The sequence below is a fragment of the Macaca thibetana genome, chromosome 5, assembly GCF_024542745.1.
Source record: "Macaca thibetana thibetana isolate TM-01 chromosome 5, ASM2454274v1, whole genome shotgun sequence".
Taxonomy (NCBI): Eukaryota; Metazoa; Chordata; class Mammalia; order Primates; family Cercopithecidae; genus Macaca; species Macaca thibetana.
In genome coordinates, this window is record NC_065582.1 from 67,445,136 (window position 1) to 67,464,845 (window position 19,710).

At 39.4% G+C, this 19,710-nt stretch overlaps 1 protein-coding gene across 8 annotated transcripts in view; it reads right to left on the minus strand.

The window, feature by feature from the left end:
* BLTP1 (bridge-like lipid transfer protein family member 1) overlaps window positions 1-14,577 on the minus strand; it is a 211,409-nt gene extending 196,832 nt beyond the window's left edge. For 4 of the 8 annotated variants that reach the window (XM_050792618.1, XM_050792619.1, XM_050792620.1 and 1 more), the window contains exons 1-2: window positions 14,393-14,577; window positions 12,864-12,950 (exon numbers count right to left, since the gene is read on the minus strand). The gene's annotated coding sequence lies outside the window, so the exon portion shown is untranslated. Of the gene's footprint in view, window positions 1-12,863; window positions 12,951-14,121; window positions 14,308-14,392 lie in introns of those variants that run through there. The other 4 variants (XM_050792623.1, XM_050792622.1, XM_050792621.1 and 1 more) reach the window with 2 other exon arrangements.
* Between the last annotated feature and the right edge of the window lie 5,133 nt (window positions 14,578-19,710).

Sequence of the window (19,710 nt, forward strand, 5' to 3'; positions counted from 1 at the left end):
TTCCTACAATGTAGAAACTGCATAAAAAATGTTCTTGTATTTTTCAAAGCTTTGAAAAATCCCTGTCAATCAGAACCTTAAAATTTGGGGGCTAACTTTACAACATGAGCTTTCTCTTTCTTCCCTCTTTTTTTTTTTTTTTTAACTTTTAAAAGGAAGCAAATACTTTGAAAAAAAAACTATCTTAAAAAATCTAAAACCAAATATTCACATATCACATAATGGTTTACATATCAAAAAACAACATATGTATCTATTTCATACTTATTTTTACCATTCTACAGATTGCTAGCCAGCACATCACTAAGGAGGAAAAGACTCTAAGGGAAAGTTCCATGAGAGATATGTCCCAGCATTCAGGTCTCCATATAAAAAGGAAATCTGTTTCTATTCAAATCCAAGGGGAAATGATCTATCCACCAAAAAGACCTCATCTAAAATAATCATGACCCACCACTGTAACAAACCACAGTCAAAAAGAATGTGGAAAGAGGTTGTTTAGGCTGTAAAGACAGAAACCCCACAGTATCAAACAAGTTTCAATCAATATTTCCTGAATATTAGATTAATGCAAAGCCTTTAAGATAAATCAACACATAAAGGCTAAATATTTAAAAGAACATATTTTGAGCAAGTATAGAAATAAAGGCTAAGATTGAATAAGGCCCCTAAAGTAAGAAGTAGATATTCCGGTATAAAGAAAGTAAGGCAACACTAGACACAGAATCCAAACGAAAATGTTGTTATATGTTCAGCCACATGAAGTAGTATATCGCCAATTCCTTAATAGTGAGAGACTGGAGATGGATATGGTAATCTATTGCAAAATCTTCATGGAGCAAATGGTGGAACAAAATACAAATTGGTTGTTTCCTCTTCCTCTACCCTTCGTGACAGTTCAATCTAAAAGTTGCAAGGTGAAGCAGAGTAAAGCATGCATCTGCACATGGGGAAGAGAGAGACAGGAGTCTCAGCGGCCTAGAGCAGGATGTCAGAGCCTGATATGAATAAATTAAGTATCCAATGGCATGATGGACAGGCTTGTGGAGTAGTGGCAGCACCTAAGGGTGTCAAAAACAGAGTGAGATGAGGAGCATACACTTGTAGGGAAGAAGTCAGGCATAGGATGCTGGAGCCTGAGTGGAAGGAGAAGAACATCCATGGCCAGCAGGGGCAGGAGGCGGCACAGGAGAAGCACCCAGCTTAAGGTTTCAGAGGCTGAGAGGAGTGAGAGCCTGAGCAGAGGGAAAAAAGCATCTACTCAGGAAGGCTGCCGGGCATAGGGTGTCAGAGCCCAAAAGAAAGGTCACAGATCCAAAATAGCTAAGTAGGGTTTCCATGCAGGAGAACAAGCTGAAAAGTATGTTGGACCAGAAATAGGATAAGGAGGACACACCTGGGAGATGAAGTAAATAAATATATTAAGGATAATGGGAACCATTATTACAATGTCTCACTGTTGGAGATATATAAAGGAAGAAAATTAGAATAAAACCTAAAATGGTAGATAAGAACTGGAGCTATGACTTTCAACATAAATGGATACAGAAATAAATATAGCTGTAAATGTATTTATGTACTGTACTGTATATGTGCATGCATGTGTTCACTAACAGGTCCTGAGAGCAACACCACCTCAATAAAAAGGAGCAGAAAACTTTGTTTTGAAAAAGCCATTTTCTACTAAGAGGAAACAGGGTCCCTTGCAAAAGTGGCTGACTCCACAACTAAGGGACAGAAAGTAAAGATAAGCCTCGTTTTCCAGAAAGGAAAGAAGTACCCAAAGAATGATACGAACATGTCAAAAGGACACAGAAGCCAGCTTAAAGAGGCTCCCACTGGAAAAACCTGGGACAGACTAACATAAAAATAAATGATAGTAATGGATTACCACCCATTTAATAAAACAGGTATCTGAGGCAGGGCGCGGTGGCTCACGCCTGTAATCCCAGCACTCTGGGAGGCCAAGGTGGGCAGATCATGAGGTCAGGAGATCGAGACCATCCTGGCTAACATGGTGAAACCCCGTCTCTACTAAAAATACAAAAAATTAGCCGGGCATGGTGGCAGGAGCCTGTAGTCCCAGCTACTCTGGAGGCTGAGGCAGGAGAATGGCGTGAACCCGGGAAGCAGAGCTTGCAGTGAGCCGAGATCGCGCCACTGCACTCCAGCCTGGGTGACAAAGCGAGACTTCATCTCAAAAACAAACAAAAAAAAACAGGTATCTGAGTCCATAGCAATATAATCAAATGTTGATGGCTAACAATATAGTCACATCAAAATAACTCTTCCCCCACCCCCAAAAAAAATACTTATTAATGACAAAGGGGAAAAGAGGAACTTGGAGAAAGGCAAGTTAAGTGATCAATGTAAATACCAGCAGCAATAGGATAAGTCAAAACTGTGAGCCTCTTAATAGAAGAACACAGTCTCACTTCTGTGATATTCCTGCCAAAGATGCATATAGCTTGAATCTAATCTAATCAGTGGAAAGAGATTCTGGGGGAAGGAGAAGCAGCAGCAAAACCAGACTTTCACTTTATTTTGGGCACTCACATATTGTTTGTTTTACAACTGGCATGTAATATTTCCATAATTTAAAAAGAAAAAGACAAAGTGATGGTTGGAGGACAGGATGCTGTAGTTGGGAAAACAGCTTTTTTTTGCCTAAGCATACATTTCTTGGCCTCTCCTTAAACCGTGGCCAAGGTATAGGTGTCTCCCAATCCCAAAATTCTAATCTAGTCATCTGTAACTCTATAATCACATCTTTCTATGGTTCTTAAATATTTGTATTCTGTAATTAAAATGCAGATACTCACTAAGCAATATCAAACTCAGAGGCCTTCACGTAAACTCAGAAATATCAGTTAATACCTTAGCAAGAATTATTTGATATGATAGCCTTGAGTGTAAAATGAAAAGAGGAATGCCTACAATGTTCTAGAATTGCAGGGAGGGGAGGAGACAGCTACAAATAAGGAAGTGGATACAGAACACTAAATAAAACAAAAGAGATGAGAGAAAGTGAGAAAGAGAAGGCAGTTATTATGGAACAACAGTAGAATCAAAAGATGCTGCTTCAGACTATATTGTTCCAGAAGCAGATCACTATATGGATTAAAAGCATAGACTCTATGCCATGCTTCACCTGGGTTCAAATGTCAGTTCTGAAATTATAGCTGTGTGATTGTGGGCAAAATACCTAACCTTTCTGTACTCTGTTTCCTCATGTGTAAAGTGAGGACACCAACAGTACCTATCTCATAGAGTTACGGTGTGAAAATTGGTAAGTTGATATATGTAAAGCATTTAGAATTTCTGGTACATCATAGATACTGAATTGTACAAATGTTTGCTATTGGCGGCCAATGCTATTGGTGTCTTGCCCATATACTGCTGGCACTCACCTCTACACAGGAAACCTGCTCATTCTGAACACCTGTGACACCCTGCTGAGGGCTGCTTTCTGACTGCAAGGACACATTCAGCTTGCACTCCAGGGACAAACTAGAAATGCCAGAGGGTTAACGTCAATTATGGCTAGGAAGTTGGTGGATGTAACACTCAAATTGTCCTTGCTCTTGGTTTGGGACAACTCCAAGGGTAGTTTATTTTATGTCTGAGAATCCCCAACGTGAGTTCCAGGTGCCCACAGTGGTAACTGCCAGAATAATGCCCTTTATCCACTTCTATCCCTTTCTTTTCTTCCTTCCCCACTCCTACCAGTGTTTCCTATGATCATTTCCCAATAAACTATATTCCCTTGAATCTTTATCCCAGGTTTGTTTCTGGGGAAACCCAAAACAAGGCACTGTGTTTTTATTATTTATAACTAGGCCTATCAAATCTAAGGACAATTTTCTTTACAAGAAACATGACTGTGTGCTTTAGAAGAAACCATGAAACCCAATGATTGAAAGCACACAATAGTTAATATATAAGATTTTTAAAATCTCAATCCAGAGCATACATATGTGCAGGAACTAGCTTTTGACAGAAAGAGGAACATTTCTTTTATCAGAACAGGAAGAACAGATGAAAGAATGAACCCAAATGCAAAGAGATTCTGTAGAGAAAAAATGACAGACTCTGATTGCTTCCACATATTTTTAAAGTATGAGTCAAGTTCATATTTATTTAAAAACATTTTTATTTCGTCCTTTTTCTTCTTATTACTCCCAGTTTTTTTTGTTGTTGTTGTTGTTATAACCCCATTACCTTCTACTGTCCCTTTTCCCCTTCTATTTTTCTTAACATTTAATTTGTGGAATAACAGCTAGCAGAAGGATGACCGTAGGGTGACAGCTGAAAGGAATTAAGGATGCGAGAACTTTCGTCACCACAGCTTGACCCAAATCCCCCAATTCCACCCCATCTCAGCAAGATTTGATTAACTCAAAGAAGGAGAGTTGGAAAGAACTGGTTGATTACAATTTGCCCAATTCCCATCTGTGAACCTGCCCACAGATCCTCAAGAAAGCTCAGTGCACTGGTTAATCCCCTTCCACGGCTTCATGGCTCCTCTAAAACAAATATCCCATAAGTTGAACAGAACTGTGTGAAATAAGGTTTCCTTTATCAGGCTTAAGCTTGAATATGTCCATACAACATTACTTACCACTTGAGAAGACCTAGCTGTGAAGAGCCACAGCTTACCCTGGCACTGTCATGGCAAAGTATATTTGATTTTAATTATTTGGAGCAACACAGGAAGTGTAATATAACCTTTTTTTTATATGTTTTTGCTTATCCATTCAATAAATATTTATTGGGCTTAAAAAGTCTACCACACAACTCAGAAATTCTGAGTATTAAGTGTAAGATTTAGAATATTCATAATCTTTAGAAGAATGTCTAACGATATAGAAAATTCTAAATAAATGCTGCCTGAATGACTACCTGTCTCTTAGTACTTATCACACTGTATTGTAATTATCAGTTTAGAAATGTATCTCCCCCACTAATAGCTGCTCCTTAAGGATGAGCTTGCCCTACTCATTTGGGTATCCAATACTCAACAAAGTTCCTGGCATTGAGCAGTCTTTCAATAAATATTTGCTTCATAAATGAATGAAATAAATGCATCGTTATAAAAAATACATCATTATGAGCTATTGTCAAAGACAGGCAAGTATTTCCAATGTATTCAGGGCCAAAGACACTCCTAAATGATCTTTTATACCCTCAAGAAAATTTGGTTCACTGGTTGGGTGTTGTGGCTTACACGTGTAATCCCAGCACTTTGGGAGGCTGAAATGGGTGGATCACTTGAGCCCAGGAGACCAGCCTGGGTAACATGGCGAAACCCTGTCTCTACAAAAAAATATAAAAACTAGCTGGGTGTGGTGGCAAGCACCTGTAGTTCCACCTACTGGAGAGGCTGAGATGGGAAGGACACTTAAGCCTGGAAGGTCAAGGCTACAGTGAGCTATGATTGCGCCACTGCATGACAGCCTGGTGACACAGCAAGACCCTGTCTCAAAAAAAAAGAAAAGAAAAAAGAAAAACTGGTTCTCATTTGCTAGAGCTAAGAAGAGATCTCAATACAGTATTTCTTGCCCACTCCCTACAACCGGCCTGCCAAAAAAAAGTAAAGAAACAGAATATTCAATATTTTAACAACCCAATTCCAAATACAACAAAAATGAAAAGAAAAATTTTAATCATACCCAAATCCCTCATGCAACAATGAAATCACAATCTTTGGACCTAAGCTATTCACAAATCTTCAGACCATTATATTAAAGTCTTCTGGATTTAATCATAGTTTTTTAAGGGTTGTAAAATAAACCAACTTTAGAGCTCTCCTTTGAACTCCACCAACATACACTCTCTTCATCACCAAGATTAAGTACCTGTTAGCACACAGTACCATTACCGTATACAAGAAATTCTGTGAATTATGTACTCTGTACAATCACATTTCTATACTGCTTTCTACATTTACTGATCAATATTAAACGTTGCAGAGCAAACGCTTAACTTGAAAACTTTTAACTGTTTGGTTTCTGCACATATGTAACAAATCATCTTCAGATAATTTGTGTAGGGTTACCAAGTTTAAAGACATTTATCTCCTTCTTAACAATTAAAACACCAAGTCATTGATCCAAATAGCTCAGTAAATACCAAAACAAAAGATCTGCCTGAATAGATTGTTTATCTTTCCCATGGCCTAAGGAGATCCCAAAACAAAAGTAAAATACAAGTCAGATCATACAACATTTTTATTCAAACTAAAGTTTCAAGGAGTGTTTAATTCATGTAAACTATTTCTAAAGTGACAAAAATGATCAAGGCACTAACCAAGCCTCAGGTAGATGGCCTGGAACTAATGACTTTGTCAAGTTCCTTCCAACTCTATGATGCTACACAGATAAAGTATACAAAATATGTGTCTACGGCAATTGAATATCTCACTTAAAATAATTATGTAAACTTTATACATTTAAGATAGTATTGGAATGTATAAAAAGGTTGGCATTTACCCATTACATGTACAGTGATTTGTAGGGCCCTCTCTGCTTAAAAATTGCTCCCATCATGATACAAGGCCTAAAATTACACCATCCATTTAGTTAAATAGAATGCTAACCAATACTTTTACGAATGCAAAGATATCTTAATGGGATTTCAATAATATCTACCATTCATGATTACCATGTGGCATTAGTGTAAATTGATTCATTAGAGTACTTTTCTCATTCAGAAGCAGGACGTATGAATATCCCAAAAAGCCTAAGATTCCTAAAGATGGGGAAAATCTTCAAAACGAGATGGGCAACAAATGCAAACTTAGCCTCCTTAACAATTCTGGCCAGGGTCAGCATCTTTGTGCACATAAATCAAAATTATATAATGTCTTATTCTGTTTATTCAAATGCAGACAAAATAAACAATTATTCTCTTAGGTAAAATAGATTAGGTATAATCCTTACTACCTAGGAAGGGTCACTCCAGGTCCTTTTCAGTCCCGGGATTCTATACACAACACAATTTCACCTGTTAACTAGTTCTGAAGCCCAATAGAATTATGTGGTAAAATAACATTCAATCAGAAATGATAGAAATTGTCTGGTATCTTAGAAATAGAGTAGGCTTTAAAACCAGGTTTGAAATGGAAAGCTGGCTTCATCCCTTTTATACTTTTGTTAGCTGTGAGCAAGCTACTGAATCTCTTTGAGCCTGTTTCCAAATAGTAGGATGGTCATCTCTTCCTTGAAGAGATGCTGAAGGTATTAAAAACATAAAGCAAACATAAAATTCATTGCACAGCACTTGACAAAAAACATTATAGCAGTAGTAGCTAAGCTACTTTTATTAATATTCTTAAAGAAAAAAATTAATTCAACAAAAAAAGTGAAAGCTAAAAAACAATAAAGTGCATGGCAGTAAACGATTAAAATGCATTTCATTCCTTACAATAAGTAAAAAATAATTTTTTTTTTTTTTTTTTTTTGAGACAGAGTCTCTCTCTGTCACCTAGGCTGGAGTGCAGTGGCACGATCTGGCTCACTGCAACCTCCGCCTCCCGGGTCCAAGCAATACTCCCGCCTCAGCCTCCTGAGTAGCTGGGACCACAGGCACCCACCACCATGTCCGGCTAATTTTTTGTATTTTTAGTAGAGACAGGGTTTCACTGTGTTAGCCAGGATGGTCTTGATCTCCTGACCTGGTGATCCACCTGCCTCAGCCTCCCAAAGTGCTGGGATTACAGGCATGAGCCACTGTGCCCAGCCGAAAAACATTTAATAACAGGATTTATATTTATAACCAAAAGAAATTAGTTGCCACAAATAACAATCAAGAAAGTACCAATATTAATAACATAGTTCCACAAGTACTAGTTAGCATGATTCTTAGAAGAAATTCAAATACCAGGCAAAAGAAATATTCAGGTATGGCGACTGATGATCCAAACACTATAACGAAACAAACATAATTTTTAATATCATAATCTATGCTACAAAAATGATTCTTCATGTTTATACATGGAAGAACTCTGAACATCTAAGATGTCATATCGTCCAACTAAAAATGCTGTATTTTACCAAACCTCACCTCCATAGTCAGAAATTTATGCTAGTTCACCTAAATACTTATCAAAAAATTTTTTTCAAAAACTTTTTTTTTTTGAAACAGTCTCGCTGTGTCACCTAGTCTGGAGTACAGTGGCACAATCTCGGCTCACTGCAAGCCCCTCCTCCCGGGTTCACGCCATTCTCCTGCCTCAGCCTCCCGAGTAGCTGGGACTACAGGTGCCCACCACCACACCTGGCTAATTTTGTTTTCATATTTTTAGTAGAGACAGGGTTTCACTGTGTTAGCCAGGATGGTCTCGATCTCTTGACCCTGTAATCCACCCGCCTCAGCCTCCCAAAGTGCTGGGATTACAGGCGTGAGCCACTGTGCCCGGCCTCAAAAACTTAAAAAGCTGTAGAAAGGCCGGGCGCGGTGGCTCAAGCCTGTAATCCCAGCACTTTGGAAGGCCGAGACGGGCGGATCACGAGGTCAGGAGATCAAGACCATCCTGGCTAACACGGTGAAACCCCGTCTCTACTAAAAATACAAAAAACTAGCCGGGCGAGGTGGCGGGCGCCTGTAGTCCCAGCTACTCCGGAGGCTGAGGCAGGAGAATGGCGTAAACCCGGGAGGCGGAGCTTGCAGTGAGCTGAGATCTGGCCACTGCACTCCAGCCCGGGCTACAGAGCAAGACTCCGTCTCAAAAAAAAAAAAAAAAAAAAAAGCTGTAGAAAACGTATCAACTAAGAGGGTAGAGACAGCTAACTACAATCTCTCTAAATCTAGAAGAAATCATGACTTTTAAATATTATCTACTTTTAATAGTAATACTTTAGTGGTAATTACTACCTTCAACATACTCCTTAATATGGTGAGCGATACAAAGAGATCAATAGAAATTACCATGAATGAAAGGGGTAGTCCCCATACCATAAATTAATTAGTTATAGGGCTTCATTTATGCTTTTTTCATATTGGCTGACAAACATATTCTGTAAGTTTCTTTTAATCAACAATTCAATTTCTCACTTCCATGTTTATTTAAAATATTCTAAAACACAAAATAACACTAAAATCCTAGCATCAACAAAGACAAATTCTAAAGGATTTTTTGAAATAAAACTATTTCTTTTTTCCTATGTAGCATTTAGGCTTTTCTTGTATCTTCCAGTCTTAAGCCACTTGGGTCAGGAACCCTCACCTGATATATACTCAAACTACCCACCCAAAAAAACAGGGACTTGGGAGACAGGGACGGGGAAAATGGTCACATGTGTTTACCAACACTCTCATCATATCAAGTTCAAAGAAAATATTTTTTCAATTAGAGTGTTGCTAGGGAGAGAGCCAAATGGATCCACATAATAGCCAATTCCTGTGAACCAAGAAAATCACTATAATTGAAATTGAACTTTTATGTGACTATGACAAAAAAAGCTGTTGGTCTCCATCCAGCAGCTAAACTAGTGAGCCATCATGGAATTAAACCCTCCAGCCCCAGTTGAGCCCCTAGATCAGGGGTCCCCAACCCTCAAGCCACAGACTGCTACTGGTCTGTGGCCTGGTAGCAACTAGACCACACAGCCGGAGGTGAGTGAGGATTACCACCTGAGCTCTACCTCCTGTCAGATCAGCGGGTGACATTATTCTCATAGGGGCGCAAACCCAGCTGTGAACTGCACCTGTGAGGGATTTAGGTTGTGCACTCCTTAAGAGAATCTAATGCCTGATGATCTGAGGTGGAACAGCTTCATCCTGAAACCATCCCCCCATCAACCCCACCCATCGGGTGCATGGAAAAGTTGTCTTCTATGAAACTGGTCCCTAGTGCCAAAAAGGTTGAGGACCACTACCCTGGATAACTAAAGTCCCAGCCTACATCTTTGCTGCATCCTCCTCAAAGACCCTGAGCCAGAAGCACCCAGTTTAGTTAATTCCCAAATTTTTGATCCACAGAAATTGAGATAATAAATTTTTATCAGTTTAAACCCCTAAGTTCTGGGACAATTTGTTATTTAGCCATAGATACTAATACAAAGTATGAGAAGGGTAATTTTGCAAGAGATCTTCAAGGTATCTCTAACCTGATGATTCATATATGTCATCTTAAGCTAAACCACTTCACTCTCCTCCTCCTCCCTACTAAAAGATCAGGAGTCAGCAATGCCACACCAAGAAGGCTACCAATAACAAGAGTGAACTCTTTCCTCTTTCTACCATAAGTCAGAGTCTCCTGCATAAACTTTGTAGAGTAACCCTTTACCCTGGCTCCTACAAATTTATCTGTATACATAATCATCATCACCTCCTTCCTTCCCTTCCTTCCTGTCTCAGTAAGAAGTCTATCTAAAGTACCCTTGACCTGAACCCTTGTATTACATCCTTTCCAGTTCGTTCAGGGACTCTGCTTCACCAATTATTTTGCCTCATTCCTCTATCTTCCAATTTTCTTTCTGATGACTCTTTATCTTCAGCAAATAAACATGTGCTTATATCCCTTATATCTTAAAAAACAAACCTTCTCTCAAACTCATAGCTTTAGCTATCTCCTCTACTCCATTTACAACTAAACTTTCTGAAACAGTAAATGACATTAGCTATTTCAACATCCATATCCCTTACCCAGTGTGAATTAGCTTTACTTGTAAAACTGCTCTTGCTCGGGTCATCAACAATTTCTTAAGTGATATGTCCAATGGATACTTTAGTTGTCCTCACCTTATTTGATGTCTATAGATGTCTAATATTCATTCCTTTTCTCTAAACTTGGTTCTTCCACTGACTTTTGTGACTCTCTTGCCCAATCTTACTTCCCTGCCCACTCCTTTGAGGCGTATTTTTCTTCAGCCTCACCCTTAAATGCTGTTGTTCTCCATCCTCATTTCTCTTCTATTTTCACTCTACATTTTCCCATGAGTGATTTCATCCATTGCCATTGCTTTTAACTAACTTTAAATTTTGACTCCAAAATTTACATCTCAAGCTGGGTATTCTGCTTAACTCAGATCCATATATACAACTGCCTAATGACATTTCTTAGAAGTCACAGATGCCTCAGATTTAATGGATCAAACTGAACTCATCTCCAATCATGTTCCCCAATCTACTGCTCTTCCTATACGTCCTACCTCAGTAAAGGGCCCCAGAATCTACTCAGCTTCCCAAACCAGAGAATTCATTCTAAGCATCCCAAAAGTATTTATTAAACATTAATATATGCATAAAGATGATGGTGGCTAGAAATTACCCTGACTTCATTTTCCCTCAAGCCCACTAAATCCTATCCATCTACCTCCTTTACATCTATTAAATCCATCTCCATTTCTTAATTCCAATTTGCACTGTAGTTCTCATTTCCCACCTGGATAATTATAATAGCCTCTAACTGGTCACCAGTTTTCAAAGCTCACCTCCCTCCAATTCATCACCTAAACAGTTCCCTATCTGACCATGTATCTTCTATATAAGCTCCTCAAATTTTTCTCAAATTAAAATATTAATTTTGCTAAGTTCCCATAAAAATTTAAAATTCTGTCACTATCTTTAACATGAAATACAGTATGCTAAAATAAAGTCTACAAAAATCCTAGTTTCACCAGGCACAGTGGCTTACACCTGTAATCCCACCACTTAGGGAAGCCGAGGCGGGTGGATCACTTGAGATCAGAATTCGAGACAAGCCTGGCCAACATGGTGTAACCCGGTCTCTACTAAAAATACAAAAATTGGCCAGGCGTTGTGGCATATGCCTGTAATCCCAGCTACTCAGGAGCTTGAGGCATGAGAATTACTTGAACCCAGGAGGCACAGGTTGCAGTGAGAAGAGATTGCACCACTGCACTCCAGCCTGGGAGGCAGAGTGAAATTGTGTCTCAAAAAAAAAACAAAAAACAAAAAAACAAAAAAAAAACCCTAGTTTCCCACTGTACATTAAGGCAGCACTCATACAGAATCCTGCTTTACCAACTAAAATAATACGAAATTTTTTATTATAAATACACTTACTATATGAGTAATGCTCACTTCCTAGTCTTCTACATAAACCAAAAACATACTTGCTTATCAAATAAAGAAAATATATCAGTTCACAAAAATGTTACCTTCTAAGAGAAAATGCACTACTGTAGTGCTCTCCAGGGCCATGAAGACCATTACTCTATTACCGGAAGCCTGGATGTCTGACATATGATACTCAATAGCTAGTTATGAAATGAATTACAATGCTTCTTAATCATCTTTGATCATGTCTTCTATTATTCTCTGTAGAACTCATAAAAAAAACCTTGAGTTCAGCCATACACAATATTCTATGAAAAACAAACCAAAAGTCAACTACTTTTCTTCATTTTCTCAATTTCTTATTAAAAACACTTTACAAACATAGGCAGATTAAAGAGCAGGCAAAAGAGAGAACAGAATTTTGACACCTGTTAAGCAAAGGATTTCCTTGCTTTCTCCTGCCAATGCACAGGTTAAGCACATGAGTTAATTGTCAATCAGGTATCAATAGCTCAAAAGTCAAGTAAAATGATTAACAGATTACATTACATATCACCACCACCCCACCCCCATTCCCCAGCAATATAGGCAGATTAAACCACAACTGAAAAAGAAAGTCAGAAGACCTAGCTACTTGGGAGGCTGAGGCAGAAGAATGGCGTGAACCCGGCAGGCGGAGCTTGCAGTGAGCCGAGATGGCGCCACTGCACTCCAGCCTGGGCGAAAGAGAGAGCGAGACTCCGTCTCAAAAAAAAAAAAAAAAAAAGAAAGTCAGAAGATTTTTCTCTGAGCTTTAACTGAAAATTTGACCTTTTTAAAACTTAGCCAAAAATACTTACCCACGTTTTTATTTCCAGAGTTTGCAACGTTCTGTTTTTCCTTCTCCTTTTCTTCAGAAGGCCTTTCTGCAGCGTTTCATCTTAAACCTGGAAAGAATGGCATTTTAACCAATTATACAAGGTATTCTGGCTTTATGGGCAGCATAACTATTTCGGATTATATGATTTGGTTACTTAATCATGCACAAACAGGAGGAAACTCTTTTAGTCCAATATTACGTTTCCTTGTTTAAAGTTTCCAAACAAGAAATACGCCTAAGTATAAAATAAGACTACAACTTCCAAATTAAAGCCTTCCAAAGGTCCCAAAACCACTGTACTTAAGAGCATGAGTTTGGTAATCCAAGGTCCTAGAGATCAAATCCTATGTTTAAAACATACTCAAAATGTGACATTGAAAAAGTTTCTCTCAAACTGTTGGGTCCTTGCTGGCAGAAACAGTGCCATAATGTCCTTCCTGGCATACTTTTTATCAAATGAAAATCCTGCAAAATCACAGGGTGCTTGGGAGTTGGTATGGCATACTGACTAAGGGACTGCAAACGAGTCAGATTACCTGGTTTCAGACACAGCTCTGACTTTGAACATGTTACTTTGTAGGTCTATTCTGTTCTTTCATCTAGAAAATGGGAATAGTAGACTTTACATTATAGGATTGTTATGATTAAATGTGATAATATATGCACATAATTATATGTACCACTCAAGAGTTACAAAACAAAGTATTCTGGGTATTCATCTATTTTTATACTTTGTATATTTAACTTGGAATAAAACAAGTTCATTGCTATGCACAGGGTGAAAGCAGCAACCACTAAACTGGTTGAAACTTACAGGCGCTTAGACTGTTATAAAGTCCATGATTTCCTTAAAGAGGAAATTTACATGAACTTTTACCTTTAACAAACGTCAACACTAAGGCCAAGAGGAAGGTAAAAAAATGACAACAACAAATACTCTCCGGAAGGAAAATCAACTTCTCTTCACCTTCCTTTGACCAATAGGAAATTCTGCTGAAACGTACTCTTCCAGAGTGCAGTGCAGCAAGCACCAATTCAGAATACAAAACACATCAATCCTGGAGAAGAAAGCGGGGGTTGTTCCAAGGTTTCCCCACCCTCGGTCAACCGACCCTATATTAAGCAGCATGGGGTCTACCACAACCCAGTGCAGCTGGCAAGGCTGAAGTCCGAGCCTGCGGGTGCACGGTCCTGGTCCTTCCCGCCGAGTCCACACACCAGCAAGTGGAGCACCTTACCATCACCCGCAGGAACCGCTCCTGAATCAAAGTCCCCAGCCATCCGACTGTCATGGCCCTTCCAGACTTTCTCACTGACCTCCAACCCCCGGTCTATAGGTGCCAGCCCTGCAGGTAATGATGGCAAAGGAATATGACAGAGTGGCCGCCGCAGCAGGCAGCCACGACGAAGCCAAAGCTCTCGGACTCCAACCAGGTTGATCGAGTTCCAGAGACACTGGAAAAACGGGCTGACGACCTCAACCCCGCCTGGCCCGGCCCATCCCCTCACCTGGGCGTGTGCCACTGCAGCCCCAAATCCCTCTGGCCTCTCTGCCCGGAACGCCGAGGGCCTTGGGCGGCAGCAGGGGCGGCGGCGGCAGCAGCACCGAGCCGGATGCAGCCTACGAAGCTCTGCCGGTGCCCACACCCTCTAGCCCCGCCGCCCGGGCCCGCCGCCCCGGTCCAGACCCTGGCCGCAGCCACCGACACCCAAGGGGGCGGAAGAGGAGGAGAGGGGACCCAACCGAGGCCGGGCGGCACTGCGCCTGCGTCAGGCAGTAACGTCACACGCCAGCGTCGCAGGCGCCTCGAGGTACGCCACTCAAGCCCTGCCCAGGAATCCGAAGGCGTCCCGCCCCATTTCCTCCTCCCCAGGCTGCAGACGGAGCCAGAACGCTGAATTTGAAAGTCACTTTGCTACCCTAACAATCCAAAGGAAAAGTTAGTGCCTTCCTGATACCAGGAGACAGATAAGCCCACTTAGGAGAAGGAGACTAACGAAAAAGGAGCATCAGATGGGTGTATGACGTGAACTGAGTCCTTACGAAATAGAAATGCTTTTATGACATGATCAATAAGGAAGCTCGATTGTGTGAAATGCTGCCACGCTGAATCTCTCAACTAAGACTAATATTATGTTGATGATATTAATGAAAAGTAATTTGCTGCTCTCTTAAAGAGAAAGGCTCTTAATATTATTTAGCGGGTCAACCAAGGCAAACGATTTCTTGGAATTAGAGGCATGTCGCCGATATTTATCTGCGCACCTGTTATGTACAAACTATCAGGGAGAGAAAAGTGGAAAACACTAGTATACTAGCAATAGTAAACAGTGTTCAGCAGGGCTTATTGACTAATCCTCCCAAAATCCTGTAAGACTATTCTCATCCCCATTTATCTCCATTTCACAAAATGAAAAACTAAGACGCAGGTTAAATAACTTGCTAGAGAACCAGGGTTTGGACCCAAGAAATGTGGCTCCAAAGTATTACTGTATACTGCCACTCAAGTTCTAAATGTCTAAATCTCTAGTTCTGACTTCCTTCCGTTGCTGAGGTACTTACTACAACCTTAGTATTTCCACGTGGCAGTTCCACTCTCACTTCAAAAGGAACAGATATGAAACCAAATTTAAGATAATGCCAGAAAACACAGGAGATACCACAATTAGCTGTTATTGCATATAAGGAAATAGAGGCCCAGACAGAAGTGGTTTATGGAAGGACTGGATGAAAACCAAAAGAAGAAAAGCGTGCACTGTGTTAGTTACTTCCTCCTGCTACCTGGACACTGGCCTTATGTAAATTAACTCTTTAGAGTTTATTTCTGCCCCTCTACGAAGAAATTAATTTCAATTGTCTTTTTCAACATCTGGAAGATTTCTAGTCATTCTTAATCTTTGTTCTCTAATAAGGGAACCCCCACAAGGATTCAAATTTGCTACAGCCAAACTTCGGACTTTGCCCAAGAAGGACATTGTGCAAGTACAAGTTCTCTGGACTAGAAATTACCTAGAGATGGTTCAAGTTCCCCAGATCAAAAACTAAACTGAAACTAAGTTGCACTGTAGCTGAGGGGAGAGGAGAGAAGGAAGTTCACTATGGCCTTTCTGTAACCATGTGAGGGGACTGTGGGAATCTGAAAGTTTCTGCCTCTACTTCCTTTCCATCCCTATGATCAAGAGTCACCCTGTAACTACAGCTATGCATTAGGTGACATTGTATAAATGAATTATTTATTTTAGAAGCCTCTATTCTAAAGGCCTTTAGTCTTGTGAAAATCAATATGCTCTCTGACATTTCATATGGCTCACTAAATTTGCACGGCAAGGCTTACTGCCTTCTCCAGTCTCTCACCTACTTTTCATTTTTCTCTAGCATGTCATTAAAGTAAGGATCCCAAAGAAACTGCCTCCATTGAATCCAGTAAGAATTTCTCTAATGATGAAAGCCCTCAAATGATTTTTTATATCTTACTTTCTATTTGAAATAATTATAGATTCACAGGAGGTTGCAAAGATAATACAGAGTGGTCTCATGTACCCTTCACCCAATTTCCCCCATGGTAACATCTTGTGGTAATTATAGTACAGTAAGAAAACCAGGAATCTGACATTGGTACATTGTCTGTATATAGCTCTGTTTCATTTTATCGTGTGTAATTCCATGTAACTATCACTATAAACAATACAGACCTCACCACAAAGATCTCCCTCTTACTACCCCTTTATAGATGCACCTGCCTCCCTCCCCATATAACAACTCTAACTCTTGGCAACCACTAATCTGTCTTCCATCTTTGTAATTTTATCATTTTGAGGATGTTATATAAATGAAAGAGTACAGTGTGTAACCTTTAGGGACAGGGTTTTTTCACTCTACATAATTCCCTTGAACTCTATCCAAATTGTCATCTATATCAATAAGTGTGATCTTTTGATTGCTGAGTAGTATTCCAATATATGGATGTTCCACAGTCTAATCATTCACCCATTGGGGAATATTTTGTTGTTTTCAGTTTGAGGCTATTACAAATAAAGCTACTATAAACAATTTTGTACAGGTTTGTTTGTGTGGTCTAGTGATTTTTTAAAAAGGAAAACAACATAGGAAATTTTGGCCACTGAAAAGCTCTATTTTTTAAACTTCTATTTAAGTTCAAGGGTGTATGTACAGGCTTGTTACGTAGGTAAACTTGTGGTGTCATGGGGGTTTGTTGTATAGATCATTTTATCACCCAGGTATTAAGCCTAGTACCTATTAGTTAGTTTTCTTGATCCTCTCCCTCATCCACCTTCACCCTCCCATAGCCGCCAGTGTGTGTTTTTACCTTCTGTTTGTCCATGTGTTCTCTTCATTTAGTTCCCACTTATAAGTGAGAACATGCGGTGTTTGATTTTCTGTTCCTGCGTTAGTTTGCTAAGGATAATGGCCTCCAGCTCTATCCATGTCCCTGCAAAGGACATGATCTCATTCTTTTTATGGCTGTATAGTATTACGTGGTATATATGTACCACGTTTTCTTTATCCAGTCTATCATTAATAGGTGTTTAGGTAGATTCCATGTCTTTGCTATTGTGAATAATGCTGTAAATGAAGATACATATGCATGTGTCTTTATAATAGAATGATTTATATTCCTTTGGTTATATACCCAGTAATGGGATTGCTCGGTCAAATGGTATTTCTGTCTCTAGGTCTTTGAGGAATTGCCACACTGTCTTCCACAATAGTTGGACTAATTTACACTCCCACCAACAATGTATAAATGTTCCTTTTTCTCTGCAACCTCACCAGCACCTGTTTTTTTTTTTTTTACTTTTTAGTAATAGCCATTTTGAGTGATGTGATTTTGATGTGCATTTGTGGTTTTGATTTGCATTTCTCTAGTGATCAGTGACGTTGAGCTTTCTCATATCATTGTTGGTTGCATGTATTTCTTCTTTTGAGAAGTGTCTATTCATGTCCTTTGCCCACTTTGTAATGGGGTTGCTCTTTTCTTATAAATTTAAGTTCTTTATAAAGGCTGGATATTAGACATTTGTCAGATGCATAGTTTACAAAAATTTTCTCCCATTCTGTAGGTTGTCTATTTACTCTGTTGATAGTTTCATTTGCTCTGCACAAGCTCGTTAGTTTAATTAGCTCCCAATTGTCAACTTTTGCTTTCATTGCAATTGCTTTTGGCATCTTCTTCATGAAATCTTTGCCTGTACCTGTTTCCTGAATGGTATTGCTTTGGTTGTCTTCCAGGATTTGTATAGTTTCGGGTTTTACATTTAGGTCTTTAGTCCATCTTGAGTTAATTTTTGTATATGGCATAAGGAAAGGGACCAGTTTCAATCTTCTGCATAATTCTCCCAGCACCATTTATTGAATGGGGAATCCTTTCCCCATAGAACACTATATTTTTAAGGTGGGCCCAAGGTGAAAAGGTGAAGTTTATCTATTTGAGCTCTCTCTTTTCTCCCTTGGTCCTCTTATTTTCCTTTCAGAGGTTTACACACAAAGGTCAGCTTCTGAGTCAAATTAAATAAGGCTCTCATGGCCTCCCTGAAGTTATCCTCCATACATACCTCTTTCTGCCCCTATAAATTTCACTTTTTTTTTTTTTTTTTTTTTTTTTTGAGACGAAGTCTCGCTCTTGTCCCCTAGGCTGGAGTGCAATGGCACGATCTCGGCTCACTGCAACTTCCGTCTCCCGGGTTCAAGCAATTCTCCTGCCTCAGCCCCCCTAGTAGCTTGGATTGCAGGTGACTGCCACCACACCCAGCTAATTTTTTTTTGTATTTTTAGTAGAGACGGGGTTTCACCATGTTGGCCAGGCTGGTCTTGAACTCCTGACCTGAGGTGATCCGCCTGTCTCAGCCTCCCAAAGTGCTGAGATTACAGGCGTTAGCCACCATGCCCAGCCTAAATTTCACTTTTATATAAAGCCCTAAAAATGAATCAATGAAGATAAAAATCTTCAAGTTAAAGAGATCAAATGTAATAAATTTCTAACTGCATAATTTCAGACACAATAAAAGGATTATTTAGAGATAAAATAGATTGCTTTCAAAATACAAAAGTAGCCACCAACTTAGCCATGATTCAGCTGCTTTCTATTTACATTGATATTTTAACCATGAAAATGTTCTATACTAGAGTAAAAGAAAATGTGTTTCAAACATGCAGTAAATAAAAATAGTAGCTATTTATTAAAATATGACATTTTGTAATGTGTGCATATATTACTGATTCTAAAGTAAAATAACATAGTTTGATGACATTAACTATCTTTTTCTTTGGCTCTCCCTTCAATGTATACTTTCTTTCTCTACACCTAATATGAATTGACACTTCTTTTAGTTTACTAGGATTGTCATAACAAAACACCACAGATCAGATGGCTTAAACAACAGAAATTTATTTTCTCATAGTTCTGGGAGCTGAAAGTCCAAGAACAAGGTGTCAGGAGGTTCAGTTTCTCCTGAGGTCTGTCTCCTTGGTTTGCAGATATCCATCTTCTTCTTGTGTCTTCACATCGTCCTTTCTCTGTGCAGTCACATCCTTCCTATCTCACTATGTGTCGTAATCTCCTCTTGAAAGAAGGACTGTCAGCAAAGCCGGTTGCTATGCTGGCTTCAATCTCATGCTTCGGTGGCAGCAAGATGCTGGCAGAACTCCAGTCTTATACTCTTCCTGGGTGTTTTGGGGTTTTTTTTGTTTTTTGTTTTTTGTTTTTTTGATCCAGCAAGAAAGATCAAGGATCTCGTCACACTGACTTCTGATTCATTGACTGCTTTTGAGTCTCATGCTTATTCTCAATCCAATTGCAGTGGTAGTG